The 20,866-nt window shown below is 44.7% G+C and overlaps 1 long non-coding RNA gene across 4 annotated transcripts in view; it reads right to left on the reverse strand.

Moving 5' to 3' along the window:
• Positions 1 to 4,968: 4,968 nt before the first annotated feature.
• The window catches only part of LOC309531731, a 38,836-nt gene continuing 22,938 nt past the window's right edge, over positions 4,969 to 20,866 (reverse strand). The window contains exons 2-6 of one of the 4 annotated variants that reach the window (XR_014219392.1): positions 20,611 to 20,783; positions 19,205 to 19,368; positions 18,625 to 18,677; positions 15,468 to 15,677; positions 4,969 to 5,023 (exon numbers count right to left, since the gene is read on the reverse strand). This is a non-coding gene — a long non-coding RNA (uncharacterized lncRNA). Of the gene's footprint in view, positions 5,024 to 14,560; positions 15,681 to 18,624; positions 18,678 to 19,204; positions 19,369 to 20,610; positions 20,784 to 20,866 lie in introns of those variants that run through there. The other 3 variants (XR_014219393.1, XR_014219394.1, XR_014219395.1) reach the window with 3 other exon arrangements.

Raw genomic sequence — 20,866 nt, forward strand, 5'->3', positions numbered from 1 at the left:
GTAGAGCAAAACTTGAGCCTCGTTCTCAGATGCTGTCACGTCAAATTGGAATGATGATATCTTCAGGGGTGTCCAAACTGTACATTTTGTACATATTGGCTTGTTGGGTCATCCGTTGTGTTCTTGTGCTCACCTAGGTATTTGGATTCCGCATGAATTCCAAATAATCCATTAGGCTCTAGAAGTCAAAAGTCATTTTGTGTTTTGTTTGCAGTGTATGTTCCACATATAACATAAAACCATGGAAGTGGATGTGTCATATGCATAGAAGCCAAGAGGCTTTCTGAAATTATGGCCAGACTAATTCCCACACTGTGTTGTGAGGCATACTAGTAATGTACAAGAGAAGTTGCTGAACCATGGAAAATAGTGATTTATCACTCTGACATCACCTTCTTCCAATCAGCTTCCAGTGGAAGTGCGTCTGCAGTAGATATTTACTTTCTGAGGAGGCAGACTCTGAACAGTGATTCATGCAGAAGCCGAAGATGTTCTCCCGTGATGGTGGGTAACTTCTACATATTATAAAAGAGTGATTCTTGTCCCATGTGCCTGACACAACACATGTCTATCTAAGAACCAGGTGGGTGCAAGGCAGCTGATTCCCTATGGGATCCTCTCTTTCCAGACAAGACTGTGTAGAACGGAAGGATCCAAGCCAATTTTAAATAAACAAATTAAATGGTTATGATCCAGCCATAAGTCCTATAGATTTCAATGAGGGAATTATCAACAATTATCAAATCTCTCCTATTTAAATCAGCAAGTCTTAAAGGTGCTAAGTCATTCTGTATGGCATATTAACAGTTTAATATATGAATACAATTCTGATAAAGAAATGTAAAGTTATGGTAGCTCAGTTGAGCAAGGCCCCACAGAGGTTTCTGTTGGTTGGTTTGTCTGGTAAAAATACCAGCAGCCCTATAAAGAATTAAGCAGGGTGCTCGAATGGAGCCTGATAGATTTGTACATCTGTCTCTGTTCTGGCTGCCATACTGCCACACTTGTGACAGATAGTTCTGTGTCTCTAGGGACCCATTCAGAGTAGCAGACAGAAGCAACACAAAGCAAATTTTAGTAAGGAAGTGGCTATTTATAGGAGCACTAAAACACTTCATTTATTATTCTTTGAAAAATATCACTGTGAGATTTCTCAGCAGTACCCACTTAAAGTATTAGGGGGATAAAACAGTTTTCTCTCTCTTGTGGGTTCAGTGGGTTGACCTCCTTGGCATATTCAGTAATACTTATCAGTCAAGGCTCCCGTTTGCCTGTGTTTCACAGTCCATTTTTACTGTACATATAGTTGATCACCACCCCAATCTCTGAGCAGTGTGAAATTCCAGGGGTTCCAGAAGGACTTTCCTGCAAAACCTTAAATGCAGGTGGACAGCCCTGTTTGGCTGTTTCCACAAGCCCAGCCCCCAGTGTCCCAACAGCACACCCAGTCTTTGTAGATTGAGTGGGAATGTCTGAAGAAGTGAGCCCTGGGTGCTTCCCCCGAAGATGCCTTCAATCCTTCATGTGAACAGGTGCCCCAATCACACAGAGATTTCAAACACATGGAAGATTCTTGAGTGCATTCAGTTCAACATGAACATATCCATCCTTCAGACTTTCTACTTGCCATGTAGGTTTGGAGGATTGGGGACATGAGGTCAACTGCTAGTATGTCTGGCTTCATTCCTCTTGTGACATTTTCGTGGTTAACCCTTGAGCAGGGTTAATATTCCCTTGTGACCATTTGGATATGTAAACCCTCAGGTTCTGTGCCTGTTCACTTCTCTCTCTCCTCTCAGTTCTGGTAGAAAGGGTGGTGATAGAGAAATGAACTCAGCTCCCAGCTGCTGCAGGACTCCTGCCTCTTCTGTGGCTCTGTGGCCACCCAAGGCCTATTCTTCACATTGAAAGGTTTGTGTTCAGGTCACTTTTAGACGCATCTGGCTACATACTGTGGGAAACAGTATGTTGTGCAGGTCTGCATCGTCCTGATATGTGCTCAAGTGCTTGTTGTTTCGCTCTGCTGCTTTCTCCGGGAAAACCAGCTCTTTATGACTGAATTGGAACAAATGGCAATTTGAGGTTCCCATGGATTACCATTTGTTCCAATTCAGAAGTAAAGAGCAGGTTTTCATGGTGAAAGTGTTGGGGCAAACAAAAAAGCTTGGAGTGGGAGTTTTGAGGTGCATAGAAACCTGTGCATAGAAATGCGGGACAAAAGTCAGTCTGGATGAGCCTAAATGGCAACTGGGGAGGTGTAAGCAGAACTGGGAACTGCTCTGGTGGGACAGAGCTCTCTATGCATAACCAGGGCACTGAACATTGCAAGCAGGGGGTTGGATACCTGTTTTAACTTCCCACCCAGAGTCTGTGACAACTAAAGTGGAATTCTTCAAGCTGTCTATAATACATAATGTAAGCAGATTTGCATGATGAATTATTCTACACTTTTGTTATTTTGCACAATTTATTCTCTTTCTGCTAGCCATAGGGGGAAAGGTGAGGAAGTCTGATTATTGAAATCTTATTCAGCCTTCCCCAGACTTCTGAGATTCATAGAATCATAGAATTGTATATTTGGAAGGTACCCCCAAGGATCATCTAGTACAACCCTAGATTCCAACACAAATTTGCCCGCAAGGATGTATTTGCAAACACAAGGCATGCTACCATAATGGTTTAAACTAATAAACCCAGTCAGAATAAGAGAATGAAAGGAATAAAAAATGGGGCAAGTTCGAATTATTATGGTTTCCCTTTCTGACCGAGGTCACTTCCTTTTTGTGGCCAGTATTGACCAATATCAGACACTGGCAAACTCCAGCCCTCCAGATGTTTGGGACTACAATTCCCATCATCCCTAGCTAATAGGACCAGTGGTCAGGGATAATGGGAACTGTAGTCCCAAACATCTGGAGGGCCAGAGTTTACCTATGCCTGACCAATATAGTCAGTGGCAGTCATAAAATGGCTGCCATAAGGGTATCCAGTTTTAATATTGGATCCAGTTTTAATATTGTTTAATATTATTTTACTTTTGTTGGAGGGAAATTATGGCATTAGCTCCTATGCCTTCCACTCCGGTTCTCTTAGTCCGCTGCTTCCTTCCCTCATCAATATGAACGAACAGAGTTCGTTCAACACCCAGTGACCAGAAATTTATAAGAAAGGAATGTCTGAAGATAAAGTGTCAGAGAATTTCACACACAACCCTTGACAAAATGACCTTTCCCAATTTCACTCCCTACATATATCATGGAGAATTTTGGGACACAATTTTCATTCAGCCTTATAAGCAATCCATTTTCCCTGAGTGCTCAGGATATTCAGTAAGCAAAGGGTACAATAATAATGCCAGGTTTGGTATCACCTGACACTTGTGTTTCACTCTGTGATTTATTTATTTTTTTGATAAATAAAAGATTCACAATGATGACCTTTGGTGCAAATTAAACTTTTTCTATTTTTTTTCTTGGTCAGTCTCAATAGGATTTTTTTTTATGTATTAGGGGCACTGAGAAAAGAGACTGTATTGAAATGATAAATAAATTACCAATTATCACCAAGTGCAGAGAGCAACTATAGCAAAGTAACTCTGAAAAACCTCTTTTCAATGGTGTGGATAAAATAGTAAGACTGAACCAGGGGTAAAAAGATTCAGGACAAAAGGGAATACTTCACACAACACATAGTTAAACTATGGAATTTGCTATCACAAGAGTTACTGGTGGGCACTAGCAGGGCTGTCTTAAGCATATCCAGCGTCGTGGTGTGAAGATCCCTCCGCCCCCCCCTTTCCCAGAGTTGCCAACCTTTTTTAGGGAGGACGGCGCTGCCGGCGACACGCCCAGCTTTCCTTTGTGGGGCTGGAGGAAGCGGGCGGCAGCTGGAGGGCAGCTCCTCCAGTGGGGAAGAGGCGGAGGCTGGACGCGGCAGCTCCCAGCTCAGTTGGCCGCTTCATTCCGTGGTGGCCACGGCAGGCAAGGGCAGCGAGCTGATGCCGGGGGGCACCACATCCAGCCTCCGCCTCTTCCCTCCAGAACTTGGTGTCCTGGCACCCTGCGCCACTAGCCTCTATGGGTAAGACACCGCTGGGCACTAGCTTTTGTGGCTTTAAGGGGGTTTAGACACATTCATGGATGACAAGGCTATCCATGGTTAATAGTCATGCTGCCTGCGCACCTTCAATATCAGAGCAGTATGCCAATAAATAGCGTTCTGTCCTGCTTGTGAATGCACTCATGTCCTGCTTGTGGTCTCCTCATAGACATCTGGTTGACCATGGTGAGAACAGGCTGCTAGGTTGTGATCATGTTCCATCAGGTATGGTAGGCTCTGATCATTCTTTTCTCTCTTTTTTTAATAAAATATTTATTAAAGGTTTTAAACAATATAACACCAAGCACATAAAACACCATCACCAAAATAAAAAATACACACAGAACAAGAAAAATACAACATAGTTAAATTTCAAAAACCAAATTTCCATAACCTTCTTTTCAGACTCCCTCACATCTCCCTTTCCTGCGTTCCCGTTTACAAAGTCATATTCAGCAATACTTCACCTTCTCTCAAATCTTGTTTTAATTTGTGCCTTTCAAATATTATGTCTCCAATTTTACCCTTTGTTATCAAATATTTAAATATTTAAGCTTGACATAATATTAATCAAATTTCATCTTTGTTCTCATAGTTCAGTTATTTTCATACTTCTTTCCACTAAGTTACTAATGCCAAGTTATCTTTATATCCTGCATCATTCTAGCATTCATACAATTTACAGTACTTTTGCAAGTAGTCCTTAAATTTCTTCCAGTCCTCTTCCACTGTCTCTTCTCCCAGGTCTCGGATTCTGCCAGTCATTTCTGCCAATTCCATGTAGTCTATCAGTTGCATCTGCCATTCTTCCAGAGTGGGCAAATCTTCTGTCTTCCAGTGTTTTGCAATAAGTATTCTTGCAGCTGTCTGATCATTCTTTTCTTTTTGGTGGTGTTGGGGGAGTATTTAGACATGTATATCCCACCTGCGGTCTCAAATGGAACAATTTCACTATATGACAAGCACAGCTTGGTCCCACAGAAAATACTTATGTTCTTATGCCAGAGGTATCAGAACAAATCACAGAAGCTCTACTCAGTGTCTGGAAAGTTCAGTTTCAAAAGGAACTAATTCTATTGCAAGCTCATCCTGCTCAAAAATATACTAGTTCTAGTTTGTACTTTCCCAACTATTTCAGTCCAAGGTAATCCGAATGAACTTTTTTACTTCATAAAAGGTTTGTCCGGGGATACAACATTTCCTCCCCAACATGCATAATGTTACAAGCTGTTGTGCTTACGTATAATGTCCAAAAGTCAAACAAAAACTGTATGCTAAGTAATAAGATATCTGGTCAACAGACTGTAAACATGAAAAGCTTTCCCTATAATTGTATTTCCATATTTGAAAAGGCTTTTGGTGTTTAATTTTACATCATTTTCAGCGCCTTTTTATCCGCCAGAGAACTTTCCCCCTCCAATATACTTGCAGTGGAAGAAGTATTTCTTTCTTTTATTAATTGAAGGTTAGTGGTAGAAATACCCATGTACTGTAACTACTTTTCCTAGACTGTCATCATATAGAATCCCATGGTTGCTGGACCAAGAGCTAACCTGGGACCAAGACTGACAGTTCCCATTCTGGTCTTAAAAGTTGCACAATTATTTCAGTGCTGTTTCTAGGTTAGGTAATTAGCCTTCCCTCCAAACTATCCAATTAATTAATAGCTTGTCCCTGCCAAGAAGTTTTAAAAGGACTCCATTCTTTGTGTAGTTCAAGCCCTGTTTGTTACACCGAAGACCTTGCAGCGAGAAAGCTGCTTTTACAGAGGACTCTTAATAGGAAACAGAAGAACTGATTATTGATCTTCGTCCATAGTGTGGGCAGTCAATTTGGTTAACAAGGCAGTTGCTGCTCTAACAAACACACTGAGGATCATGTCCTTGACTACTTAGTTGCAACTTCTCTTAACCTTTTTAAAAGTTTTGCTAAGAAGATGTTGAACAAACTACAGGTGAAACTCAGAAAATTAGAATATCGTGGAAAAGTTCATTTATTTCAGTAATTCAACTTAAAAGGTGAAACTAATATATGAGATAGACTCATGACATGCAAAGCGAGATATGTCAAGCCTTTATTTGTTATAATTGTGATGATCATGGCGTATAGCTGATGAAAACCCCAAATTAACAATCTCAGAAAATTAGAATATTAAATGAAATCAGCAAAACAAGGACTGCAAATAGAGCAATATTGGACCTCTGCGAAGTAGAAGCATGTATATGTACTCAGTACTTGGTTTGGGCCCCTTTTGCATCAATTACTGCCTCAGTGTGGCATGGCATGGATGCTATCAGCCTGTGGCACTGCTGAGGTGTTATGGAAGACCAGGAAGCTTCAGCTCTTCTGCATTGCTTGGTCTCATGTCTCTCATCTTTCTCTTGGCAATGCCTCATAGATTCTCTATGGGGTTCAGGTCAGGCGGGTTTGCTGGCCAATCAAGCACAGTAATCCCATGGGCACTGAACCAGGTTTTGGTACTTTTGGCACTGTGGGCAGGTGACAAAGTCCTGCTGGAAAATGAAATCAGCATCCCCATAAAGCTCATCTGCGGAAGGAAGCATGAACTGCTCCAATATCTCCTGGTAGACGGCTGTGTTGACCCTGGTCTTAATGAAGCACAGTGGACCAACACCAGCTGATGATATGGCTCCCCAAATCAACACAGACTGTGGAAACTTCACACTGGACTTCAAGCATCTGGCATTGTGTGCCTCCCCATTCTACCTCTAGACTCTGGTTCCTTGGTTTCCAAATGAGATGCAAAAGCTGCTCTCATCAGAAAAGAGATTAAGTTGAATTACTGAAATAAATGAACTTTTCCACGATATTCTAATTTTCTGAGTTTCACCTGTAAGAAGTGTGATGCATGCAAGTCAAGTCAAAGATCCATCTAGTCCACATCTCTGCAACAACAGCAATCCAGCTGCCATTCTCGTTTCCATTGGAAGCTCACAAGCAGGGCAGAAGTGTCTTCCCCTGTTGTGTTTTTCTCAGCCTACTGTCCCAAAATCACGGGCAGTTTTTTAAAACTAACATGAGAGAGCCTTCTCTTCCGTAAGTTTATCTAATCCTTTATAAAAGCCACCCAGTTTAGTGGCCATCACCTCTTGTACCTGTGAGTTCCAAAGCTAAATTATAAGTTTTGTAAAGTATCCCTTCCTTTTGTCTCTCCTGAAGCTATTGCCAACTTCATTGAGCAGGAAAATTATATGAGAGGGAGAAAATGTTCTTTTGGCTCTTTTCACACTGTTCATAATTTTATAAACTGCTATCATGTCCCACTATTTTTCTTGTTTCTAAACAAAAAATTCCCAAATGCTTTATCTTTTCCTCATTAGGAAGGTGCTTCATTTCCCTTGATCATTCAACAATGCAGAATTAGGATCATCTAACTCCACATGGGACTAGGCTGTTCGTTTCCCCTTTCCAGCTCTTTCAGATTCTTTTTTTAAAAATAGCTGTGAATAGCATCCCATCTGTGGCCACACAATGGCTTTATATAATGGCTTTATGATGCTTGCAGTTTTATTTGCTACCTCTTTCCAAACATTTCCTAACATCTAATTTTGCCTTTTCTCTGCTACAGCACAGTTAGCTGATGCTTTTGATAAGCTTTTCTCCAAATCCAAGAAACTCTTTCCTAGGAAGTCACAGCAAACCTAGCAAATGGCACTCAAATCACTTGAAAAATCTGCATTTAATATGTTTTCTGCAAATATGCTCAACAGTAACTATCAGGGGATGATTAGCTGCTTGTGCGTAAAATTGTGCCCCTTCAGAGTTTGTGCGGCTCCACAAACCTCTGTGTGTGACAGAGCTCCTCAGACATGTCTGCTCTAGTCACTAGTAGTGTCTGACAGTGGCTGCCTGCGGAAGCGTTTCCAGCAAAGAAGCTCCTTAACGGAAACGCGTCTCCTGGACTCACGACGTGGCAGCTTCCGGCGAAGTATGGGTCTCCCTACAGTTGCTTCTGACACCTCCCCGCTATTTTCGCTGGACGTGTCTCTCATCCCTTTCTCTCCCCTGCTGTTTCCTGCCTGGGCTGCTGTGTCTCTCTCAGCATTACTGAGATCCTCCTCCAGAGACCCCTCGCTCCCCCCGCTGGTCCCTGCTTTGGCTGCTGACTCTCTCCCAGTCTCTGGGAGCCCTACCAACTCCCTTTCCTCTGATGTCAGTTCCCTGACATCCACCTCCCCTCCAGGGCCCCCTTCCCCCCCGCCCCTACTCTCTCCTCTGGGCGGTGAGGAGCTAAAACCCCGAAAAGAATCCTCTTCATCTTCAGACGTCTCGAACATTTCCCTCCATCGGTCTTCGTTCCGGCTCGCTGAATCCTCCTCCGCCTCGGAATCAGAGAACCCCTCCAACTCTTCTTCTTCGTCGGTGGTGGCGAAGTATTCCCTCCGGAACCTCGCCACTGGCTGAGGTTTACGAGGGAATCTCTGATGAAAAGTTTCTATCAAAACCTCGTCATCTACATCCTCTGCCATGACCCAGGTGTTTTCCGACTCCGGCTCCCCTTCCCACATTACCAAATACTCTACTTGATCTCCCTTCCACCTGGAATCGAGAATCTCCGCTACATGGTAGCTGTGTTCTTTTTCCTCCATAGCTGGTCCCCTATTGACCCTCCCTTCTCTGTCCCCTTTATACGGTGACAGCAACGACCTGTGGAACACTGGGTGCAGCTTCATGTGGTTCGGTAACCGGAGTCTGAAAGCCACTGGGTTGACCTGCTGCGTGACTTCAAATGGGCCCAGCCTTTTGGGTCTTAACTTCTTACAACCCCCTTTGAATGGTAACCCTTGGGTGGACAGCCACACCTGGTCCCCCACCCTAATGCTTTCCCCTTCCCTTCTGGTTTTGTCTGCCTGCCTCTTATATTCCTCCTTAGCCCTGTTTAAGTTAAGTTGGAGCTGGCGATGGATCGCTTCCATTTCTTCAACGAACTGTTCTGCAGCTGGAACGCTCCAGTTCTCCCCTTCCCCCCCTGGGAAGGCTCGGGGATGACACCCGTGATTAGCCAAAAAGGGGCTCATCCCCGTGGACACGTTCTCTGCATTGTTGTAGGCAAATTCTGCCAACGCCAGCTTCTCCACCCAATCATTCTCTCTGTCATTCACATAACACCTCAAATATTGCTGGAGGACACCATTAGCTCTTTCCGCCTGCCCGTTGGTTTCTGGATGACGGGCAGTTGAGAAATTCACCTCTACATGCAATAAGCTCATGAGCTTCCTCCAGAACCTGGAAGTAAATTGTTTCCCTCGGTCAGAAACCACCCTCAAGGGGGCGCCATGCAGCCTAAACACATTTTCCACAAACAATTTAGCGGTTTCTTCCGCTGTGACCGCATGTGAGCAGGCTATAAAGTGGGCCATCTTGGTTAACAGGTCTACCACAACCATGATGGCTGTTTTCCCTCTGGACCTTGGCAGATCAGTCATGAAATCTATTGCCACTGCCTCCCATGGCCTTTCCGGCGTGGGTAGTGGTTCTAATAAACCTGCCGGTGCCCGCCTCTCCCCCTTGGCTCGTTGGCATTGGTCACACCCTCTCACATACTCCCGCACATCTTCCCTGACCTTGGGCCACCAGAATTCCCTGGTAACCAGCCACATGGTTTTGTGTTGCCCAAAATGCCCTGCTGTGGGGCTATCGTGCAGTTGCTTGAGTACCTTTTCCCTCAATTCCCCTTCAGGTATATATAACGCTCCCTTGTAGTACAACGCCCCGTTTCTCTCCTCAAAACCCCCGGGTTTGTCTCCCTCCCTCCTGAGACCCCTGAGTTTGTCCTGGGCGTATTCATCCTGCACCGTTCCCTCTACCAGTTCCCTTTGCCCCACCAATGCCGCCCCACACACCCAGCGGTCCTCTGGAATGACATGGGTCTCTTCAGGTGCACCCTCCCCCTCCAAATATTCAGGTTTGCGTGAGAGAGCGTCCGCCCTAACGTTCTCTGGGCCTGGCACGTAACAAATCTCAAAGTTAAATTTGGAGAACTCCTGGGCCCATCTCAACTGCCGTTGGTTGAGCACTCGCGCAGTTCTCCAATACTCTAGATTCTTATGGTCCGTGCACACTTGCACCTTATGTTGTGCACCAGTTAGCAGGTGCCTCCATCTCCGGAAAGCCTCATGAATCGCAAGAAGTTCCCGGTCGTACACCGTGTAGTTCCTCTCGGATTTGTTCAGCTTTCGCGAAAAGAAGGCACACGGTCGCCACTCTGACTCCTCCTTCCCCGGCTGCAGAAGAAGCACCGCCCCTATGGCTCTGTCAGAAGCGTCTGTTTCGACCCTCAGCTTTTTTTGTAAATCCACATGCAGAAGTTGTTCATCAGAGGCGAAGGCCCTTTTCAGTTCCTCAAACGCTCGCTCCGCCTCCGCCGTCCACACAAACTTCTTTTTACTGCTGAGACAGTCCGTGATGGGCGCCGTCAGGTGGGCGAAGTTTCAGATGAACTTACGATAAAAGTTTCCAAACCCTAGGAACCTCTGCACATCTTTCTTGGTTTTGGGTGTTTTCCATTCCATTTTTTTTTTTATAATATTTTTTATTAGTTTTACAAAAGTTTTTATAACAGACAAACACAAAAAAGAAAACAAACAAACAAACAAGTATAATTTCATAATGTCATTTCATAAACTTCTTTCCTCGGACTTCCCCATACCTCCCCTTTCTGCATCCTCATGTCCAAATTTTATAGCAACTTATAAATGTTTTTTCCAACTCTAATTCATCATAGTCCTTTCTTATTCTAATCTTATATTACTGCAACCCTTTCTCTCTATAGAATCTCGACATTCTAAGCTTCATCAAGTTTATAATAGTCCTTAAGATAAATCTTGAATTTCTTCCAATCTTCTTCCGCAGTCTCCTTTCCCTGGTCTCGAATTCTGCTCGTCATTTCCGCCAGTGTCATATAGTCAATCACTTTCATCTGCCATTCTTCCACGGTGGGTAGGGTGTTTTCCATTCCAGCACTGCTTGAACCTTGCCGGGGTCCATGGCCAACCCCTTGTCTGACAAGCGGTACCCCAGGAATTCCACCTCCTTGGTATGAAACTGACACTTCTCCAGTTTCACCCACAGCCTGTTGGCTTGCAGCCTGCTCAACACTTCTCTGACGTCTCTCACATGTTGCTTCTCATTCTCCGAATACACCAACACATCATCTAGGAAGGCCACGCAATTCTTGTAGAGCAAAGGCCCCAGTACGTGGTTCATGAAGGCTTGAAAACACGCGGAGCCTGTTTGTAATCCAAAAGGCATAACGAGGTATTCAAATGCCCCCAAAGGGGTGAACATGGTGGTTTTCCATTCATCCCCTTTCCTTATACGTATCAGGTTGTACGCCCCCCTTAGGTCCAGCTTTGTAAAAATCTTTCCTTTCCGCACCCTGGTCAAAATATCATCAATCCTGGGCATAGGAAAAGCCGCCGGCTCTGTCACTGCATTTAACCGCCTGAAATCACATACAAGTGTCGGCTTGTCCGTGTGCTTTTTATCCACAAAAAACACTGGGCTACCCCCCGCTGCCTTGGACTCTCTGATGAAGCCTCTCTTCAGGTTCTTGTCAATGAACTCTCGCAACTCCTGCATTTCCCTGTCTGACATGGCATACAACTTGCCTACCGGAAGCTGTGCTCCAGGGAGTAAATTGATCTGGCAATCAAAGGGCCTATGCGGGGGTAGTTGGTCAGCTTCCTTCTCGCTGAACACGTCGCTGAGATCAGCATACTGTGGTGGCACCTTCCCCTTCTCCATTACTTCAGTCCCTGCCAGGGTGGCTTGGGCCCCTGCTGACCCCTTTTCCCCCCTGCAGTGTTCTAAGCAATGTGCTGAACCGAAGGAAACCACTCTTTGATGCCAGCCCACCAGCGGATCATGTAGGGCTAGCCAGCTCATTCCCAAAATAATGGGAGCGCCTCCCAAGGTGGCCACATTAAACGCTATCAGTTCTGTGTGCCTTGCCACCCTCATTATCATCGGGACGGTCTGCAAGCTGACTCCTCCTCCCAACAGTTCCCTGCCATCGATCGTGGTCACCTGCAGGGGGTTGCTTAAAGGGATCGTCTGTATCTGGTGTTCAGCAGCAAACTCCTTGCTCATAAAATTGCAGGAGCTGCCTGAGTCCAACAGCGCCTTTATTTTTAGGGGGTGTCCATTTTGCAGCTCTAGCGACACTTCAATCACTAGAGCAGGTCGAGGAGCTTCTGGCACGGGCACTTTCACTGCTCTTTGGCCTGGCTGCAGTGCCCTGACGGTGGCAACCAGGCGTTGGCTTTTACCTGCTCCGTTTCTCCCTGCTCTCCCCCCTCAACAGCTCCCACCATCCCTTGCCATTCCTTCCTCTGGGGGCAGACTCTGGCAAAGTGGCCTGGCTGTTGGCAGAGATAGCATTTCCGGGCTCCTTTTCCCTCCTTCTTAGCCCCCTCACTGGGCTTTGAAACTGCGCGCGCGCGGGCTGTTCCGATTTCCATCGGCTCTGCCGGCGGGAAAGCTGGCTCAGGAATGTCTGGAATGCGGAACTCCTTCCAACGTTCCCCTCTCCCTTCCCGCCTCTCCAAGGCTCTTGCCTCCTGGCGCGCTCCAATGGTCAGCGCAGATTTGGTCAGCTGATCCATAGACACCGCCCTGGGGCTCCGGGACAGCTCGTCTTTCACAGCCGAAGAAAGACCTTCTTCAAATAGCATCTGAATGGGTGCCGCCGATAAATCCCACCCCAATCTGTGAATCAGCATGGTAAATTCAGTCCAGTACTCACGGACAGATCTGCTTCCCTGCTTGCAAGCCATTAGCTGTCTGCGCACCACCCCTTCCTCAATATCGCTGGAAAACATGATATCCATTGCACGAAAGAACTTCATAGTGTCCTTTAGGATATCATTGTGCGTTGCCATCAGGGGTCGAACCCAGTCTCGCGCCCCCTTCTCAAGATGCCCAATTACGAAAGCAACTCGCGATTCCTCATCAGGGAACTCATCAAACTGCACATTAAGGGCATATTGCATCTCTGTCCTAAAGGCATGGTAATCCTTGGGGTCCCCCCCAAACTTCTGCACCAATCCTGGTACCTTTCTGGGGAACTGAGTGGTTCTCCCCTTTTGGTCTGCATCCTGAGCCCTTCTCTCCTCGAGTTTCGCCGTCTGCAGCGCAAGTTGGACCTCCAGAGCTTGATACCTTTCTTCCAAGCTTGGACCAGCTCCAACCCCTGCCTCTCCGGTTCCGGCTGGGTCGCTCATGATGCTTTCTCCTGCACAGGCAGCGTACAGAGACTGTCAGACTGCTATCAGGGGATGATTAGCTGCTTGTGCGTAAAATTGTGCCCCTTCAGAGTTTGTGCGGCTCCACAAACCTCTGTGTGTGACAGAGCTCCTCAGACATGTCTGCTCTAGTCACTAGTAGTGTCTGACAGTGGCTGCCTGCGGAAGCGTTTCCAGCAAAGAAGCTCCTTAACGGAAACGCGTCTCCTGGACTCACGACGTGGCAGCTTCTGGCGAAGTATGGGTCTCCCTACAGTTGCTTCTGACACCTCCCCGCTATTTTCGCTGGACGTGTCTCTCACCCCTTTCTCTCCCCTGCTGTTTCCTGCCTGGGCTGCTGTGTCTCTCTCAGCATTACTGAGATCCTCCTCCAGAGACCCCTCGCTCCCCCTGCTGGTCCCTGCTTTGGCTGCTGACTCTCTCCCAGTCTCTGGGAGCCCTACCAACTCCCTTTCCTCTGATGTCAGTTCCCTGACAGTAACATTCTTTAATAAGATCCGCATGGGTTTGCAGACTCAGTCAGAAACACAGGCATCTAGGATGACAGTGCTGAAAGTGCACACTGTCTACATAAAATTTTGAATACTCCCTGAGATTTTTCACACTGTCACTTCTAACATTAATCTGAGCAGCTTTTGCTTTTACTAATAATGCTGCTGAATTTCAAGGCTGAGGTGAGCATTATGGCTCCAGCAGCTCTTTTTGTGCTTGGTTTAAAATGTGGTCTGAAAAAAAAATAAAAGTCTTGTATCCCAGGTGTCAGTAGGAACAGGGGACACTACATTTCCTGAGACTTGTGCAAGGTGTTAGACTTCCTTCTTTGCCTCTGTTCCACTGCTGCCGTTGAAGCAGGAAGTCTGGCAGAACCTTCCAAACATGTCCCTCCTTTCCAGCGAGGGTAGAGGAAAGAATTCTATCCCATCACACGCCCAAGAACGCCAGTGGGGCAAAAGTTTAACTCGGAAGAAACTGAGCTTTCTCCCAAGTTAGAGATAAAGCCATTCACAATATGGGTGAAGCGTCTGTGAAAAGGAGGGCCATTTTTCAATCGACCTGATCAGTGTTTGGAATTTCAGCAGTAGTATCCATAAAGTTCCTCAACCATTCATATCTCACCTTAGTTTTCACCAATTATTCACCACAGTGGTCAGTATATTTATTTATTTTATAAAATTTATGCGTTGCGCGCGCTCTCTCTCTTTTACAAACACCTCTCAGAGTGGTTTAACAAAAGATAAAACAAGAAAATCAAGAAATTGACCTTCCTATTTTAAAACATACGAAAATTAAATACTATAAATAAAAATACCTCCACTTTCTAAGCATTTGGGGTGGAATCTACACACATATAAAAACCATTCTGAAAATGCTTTTTAAAAAAGCCTTTTTAAAAATGCATTGAATTTTCCATAAGGCTCACCATCACCATCTAGTGTCACATTGTATATCGCACTTAAAACAGACTGAAAATGTTTTATTTGCAGCTGCACAGCTGAGTCCTGGGTCGGCTTGTCTAAACAAGAAAGTTCCTAGCAGGCAATGAAAGGAGTGTGGTGGAGAGGCCTTCTTGATCTCAAGACACGGGGAGTTCCAAAGTGCAGATGCTACCCCACAAAACAATCGAGTTCTTACAAATGCAGAATGGATATTATGTGGCACCTGTATTTAAATTCTTTAGCTAAACACCTGTTTTAATCAATTTGTTTTGACCAAGAAGAGTGTAACTCCTTGACCACACTACCTTCGTGTCAGAATGAGAACTGTGCCCATTTTAAATCCCAGCAGCTGTTGCAGAAGTCAGCCTTTCCTATTACTTTAATTCATCTCTGCTAATTATCATCTCCAGCTATTCCTGTGAATGACGAAGTCAAAGGAGAAGAGTAATAATTAGCCAAGGGTTTTTCAGATTAATTTGTAGGAAAGTGAGAAATTAAATATTTTCTCTTCCCAGCAAAGTTCTTTGATCTGTAACAATGCTGACGTCTATGAATCAGCGCTTGGAACAAACATTGCAAGCCATGCAAGTGTAGAATGAATGACACCATTGTGCAAGCCAGCTGCTCCTTCATTCCTCAAGAGGAAAGGGGGAAAAACTTTTATTACCTTGTGAATATCGCTGTACTACCCCACATATATTCTTCAAGGAGAATCTAAATGCTCAGTCTGAGAATTGTTGGCATGTGGAGAGGGGGTGGGAGGAGGGATGGTCTCAATGGCAAAGCCCATGCCGGTCCCAGCTTCATTCTCTGGCAGCTCCAGTGATCTTCTTCTGAGATTTTCCTCCAGATCTTCCTCTGAGGCACAGAAGGATCACTACTAGTCAGAAAAGACAGTATTGGCCGGGGGGGGGGTAGGGAGAGAGGTCTAAATTGCTATAAGGCAGTTTCATCTGTTCCTGTGTGTGGCTTTTGCTCACATGGTCTGGAGGGTGGTCTCTAATATAACAGCTGCAGTAAATCAGGGGTCAGCAACCTTTTTCAGCCGTGGGGCTGGTCCACCGTCCCTCAGACCATGTGGGGGGCCGGACTATATTTTGGAAAAAAAATATGAACGAATTCCTATGCCCCACAAATAACCCAGAGGTGCATCTTAAATAAAAGCACACATTCTACTCATGTAAAAACACACTGATTCCTGGACTGTCTGCGGGCCAGATTGAGAAGGCGATTGGGCATGTGAAGGAGCTTTAAAACTAGTCGTCTTCAACAGTACCTGCCTGAGGTATAGTGAGAGCTGGCAGGTGTTTGAGCAGGGTACCCTCCGGGTCTCACTCCTCTCCCCCACCATTCACTCTCAACTTGCCTCTGAACCTTCTCCCTACTGCTGCCGAGAGGAAAATGTCAGGTGAGTGGACCGGTGGCTGCATCGCTTGCTCCTTCTCCATATCATTTGTTTCTGTCCTGCTTCTGATTCCGTGGGTGGCAATGGCAAAAGGAGTGGTGAAAGAACTGAGGGCTGTAGTAGGGGAAGAGTAGACCCCTGCTGATGGGTGGACCTTGGCAGGTACCCCAGGAATGCTTACACCTGACTCTTCACACATTCATTGGAATTTGTGGACACTGGACTGGGTGAGTGGGATCATGTTTGCCCCATGTGTTGAGCAAATGGCATGAAGAAAACCTGATATGCATCATAGCTCAGTTGAAAAAGCATGAAACTCTTAATCTCAAGGTTGTGAGTTTGAGCCCCATGTTGGGCAAAACATTCCTACATTGAAAGGGCTTGAACTAAATGACCCTCATGTTGCCTTCCAACTTTACAATTAAATTATTCTATGATTCTACATCCAACTTAATAGTCCTATGGCTTTATCCTGTTTGTCTAGGGTACCAAGGGGAGACCCTTGTTCACATTGAACAAGCTTAGTTCACATTTCAAGCTATTTCCTGAATGCATGCAGTTTCACAGTGAAGACAGCGGGCCAAGGCCCATAGGTGAAGCATGATTTTCATGTGAACAGGGTCATTATGGCATTGGTTCATTTAGCCCATTATTGTCTCCTCTGAGTGGTTGTAGATATCCGAAACCTCACAAGCCTTGTCACCTAAAATCTCAAGCTGGATATGCTACAGCCTGAATATCTAGGATCTTAATGGTGGGAAGCATGTCTTCTATTGATAACCTAAAGGTTCCCAATCACCCCATGGTTCCTATACTAAACTCATGAGCTGAAACCACTGAAGCACATGTTCCAGGTCAACTTTTTTTTTTTTTTAAAAAAAGAGACATACCGTATTTTTCGCTCTATAAGACACACCAGACCACAAGACACACCTAGTTTTTGGAGGAGGAAAACAAGAAAAAAATTATCCTGAATCTCAGAAGCCAGAACAGCAAGAGGGATCGCTGCGCAGTGAAAGGAGCAATCCCTCTTGCTGTTCTGGCTTCTGGGATAGCTGTGCAGCCTGCATTCGCTCCATAAGATGCACACACACTTATGGGGAAAAGTGAGTCTTATAGAGCAAAGAATACGGTAATTTCTATGCCTCTCTCAATATGGAAGGTATTGCATCATGCATCCCAAGGGTTTTATGTCAAGCGCAACAACCAACTGCATGCTTAATCCACTGTTCTTGGGCCTTTGACTAATCAAGCCTGATAGAGGAGCAGGTCTCACATCACAGGCATCATTTTTGTTGGCAGTTGTAGCAACCAGAGTTTCAGCCAGGTCAGCCTCTAGTTATATTAACTCAGAAGCCACCCACTTAATCAATATAGCCATTCAACTATACTTTTTAAAAGGTCATAATTAGATGGTTTGTTGCCAAGACCATTCCCAGGAATTAGAAGTAACAATTAAAAAGGTGTGGATGTTTATGCCACTGGTAATAAGAACTACTGATGATATAAAGCAATTTTAATGGGACCTCTGTATACTATGAAACTATACTGGAAGATTATTGTAATGCTCTTCAGGTGTCATGTCTTGATTGTTTTGGATGTGCATTTATGTTCTTTGCACAAGCGTTTCTCACCAGTGAGCGTGTCAAGAATGAATCCTGAAAGGTACTGTACCATTGGAAATCAGCCACTGTGACTTTGAAAAGCTTTGGCATGGCAAAATCACACCTGATATAAGAAAAGAATTGTAAGGAAGTGGCCTATCTATGCAAGTACCAGAATCACCGGCTGAATTTTGGTTATCTGGGTCCACGTGTGGCTGTGAGGGGCAAAAGGAGGTGCAGGCTGACCACTGGGGCTTCCTGATGGTAAAGTAGCAGCTATTTTGATGAGCTGCGGTCTCTTCTAGGTGTTCTGCCCCTCTGCATCTAATAAAACACTACTTCGAGTTTTTGTATCCTCTCACAAAGGGCACATTTTGAATAGGCTGGCCCACGTATTCTGCTGGGAGCCATCCCATGTTGAAAAAACTAGTCATCATAAAACCAAGCATTGTGCATGCATGTGTTTGTTGTTGGCAACTGCCTTAAGCAATTATAAAATAAAGTGAGGCACTTATCTGAGTAAGCCCCTTAGACCAGTATTGAAACAACAACCCCATACTGTCTCAAACAACATTTAAGTGTGATTCCTCTGTTCTTGCTCAACTTCACTGTCTGTCACTTGAAGGATAGAGAAATTGAAAGCTCAGTGATGTCATGCAAAGGAAAAAGTGACCTAGTCAGGCTGCTCTTGCAGCTGGCTGCTGTGTATTTACCACTAGGCCCACTTTGGGGCTTGATAAATTGTGCAGGAAAGGAATTCACAGCAATGAATGGATTCCAGGGCTAGAACTCCAGTGTGTGTTCAAGTACAATACCTTGTCCCTTGCGAAGAAGAAGAAATAGTGAGGAGAGAGATCAGAGGGGTGATCTGAGGAAGGTAAAATGCATTAATTAGAGAGGTAGGAAGATGTGACATGGTCAGAAATAAAAGAAAATCCTATCAAATACTGAACTGGTATCTTTCTTTAGGGATTACTGAACCAGCCATTTCCCTATTATCCTCAGCAGTTGTGAGACAACATGTTTGATGTTTTGTGTTTCTCAGTAGGAAGAATACTACCATACAGACGTTTTTTCTGATAGAACACAAGAAAAGGATGCCAACCCTCTAGCAGTTCATAGGTTTCCTCCTTGTTTAAGGTATGACAAAAGGCTGCCAGCCCTCAAGAAGTTAACAGAAATCAAGTTAGAAGCATTAGCCTGCAATGCACTGTGTGAATCTTTAAGACAGCCAACAGGAGCATCTGGGTGGCTGCTGATACTTTTTAAAGTCAAGGAGATAGTTATTAATCACTAAATGAGATTATGGGTCTTTTAAAAAGAAAAGCTCTCAAAACAATGAGTGAGATTATTCAAATGAGAAAAGAAAATAGAAGTATTGTGAAAGCCTCTTACCTCTGCAACATCAGCTTCACAAACTTGTGCTGTGCCCATAAAGCCTAAATCTATATTCACCTGATGCAGCTGCAAAGTACTTGGGTTCAGGGGCCACAACTGATGAAAAACAGTATGGAACCTTGATTGCTTCAAAACTGGGAAAAGAGTCCTCCTCTTCTTTTCTGGGTGAGCGTTTGAAAGAGCTATGTCAATAGCAGCAAAATTAGGAACTTTTAGAACAAGCAAATGAAAGAGAACCTTGTCAATGGAGTAACACCAGAGTAACATAAGAATCCTTGAACATAAAATAGTTGACTTTTTAACAAACATATATCATTTACCTCTAAAATCGTCCTCCCTGCAATCAGATTGTAAGATGGCCAATGCAATATGTTGTTGTTGTTGTTGTTTTAAAATGAACCAGGGGAGACCTCTCAGCCTAGCTACTGACCTTAGTATAAATAATTATTAAGGCTACAATAGTTAAATGTACTGAATACTGTAATCCCTCTTGAGAGGTTGCTGCTCAGCAAAACATCTAAGGATATATTTTCGGGGGTTGGGGTAGCTAATAGATTGCCCTGGCAGGTACAATTTGAGACTCTGTGACAGCATTGAAATAACTAGGGAGGATACAGGATTGGCCAAATCTTTATCGACTGCAGTAGAAAAAGTGGTTGGCATGGCAGTATGGCAGGGATCTCACTCCACAATCCAACCATCCTTCGTTCTCCTTCAGAGTAGAGAAAAACCCAGCAGCCACCATGGGAGTCACCTAGTGCTGAGCCTTGGCCTCAAAAGTGACAGGAGTGAAAAATTTCAGCTTTGCATGTGCCCCAAACTGACCTTAGGGCATGCCATGGCCAATCTCTCTCTCTGATCCTTCCCAATGTCATACGTAGGCCTTAAGTCCCCAAGGGAAAGGTGGAAAAACCCTAGACAAGGGGCCAGTTTGGGGGAACAAAATCCTTTTTGGCCCTGTCAACCAGCAACTCAAATAGCCCAGTGAGGCTGTAACACCAAGGGTGGGCAAAATGGCCCTTTAAGATCTCACCCTTCATTCCCCTTGTGAGATCCTGCGAGACCTTGAGAGAGGTCATGGACCTTCCTGACTGCTCTTTTGGGCCCTTGCCACTGGCCAAAATCACCCTGCACACACAGGTGCCCAGAGCATGGCTTATACTGCTTAGATTTGATCCTCTAGCTAGACCTAAGGACAGACTGTAGATAGAGCATTCCAGCATGGTTCAGCTACCATATGAGGCCTGACAGCTATTTGTTTTGTATTTAATTTATTAAAGTATTTATATCCCACTTTTCAGGACAAGTGTCCTCACAAGGTGACATACAAAGCCAGTCTCAAAACATATACAAACAGAGAAACAATAATTTGTTATGGCATGTCAGAGAATGTAATGGCTCACCAGTGAAGGGTTAAGTTGCACAGTTGTTGTGCAACTGTTGTGCTGCATCTTTCAAGACACAGCAATGATAGGGCAGTGGGACCTCCCAAATACAGAGGTCCAGTAAGGGTGAGTGGACCAGGAGCATCACAAGAGGGCCAAGAATATTTACTGTTCTTCCCTTGTCCTTCAACCTGCAGAATACAAGTGACAGTCACTTTTGCATGGTGGCTGAATAAACAGATTATACTGCATTCCATAAAAGCAAAATAATATT

This window comes from Podarcis vaucheri, assembly GCF_965113315.1.
Source record: "Podarcis vaucheri genome assembly, chromosome: 4".
Lineage (NCBI taxonomy): Eukaryota > Metazoa > Chordata > Lepidosauria > Squamata > Lacertidae > Podarcis > Podarcis vaucheri.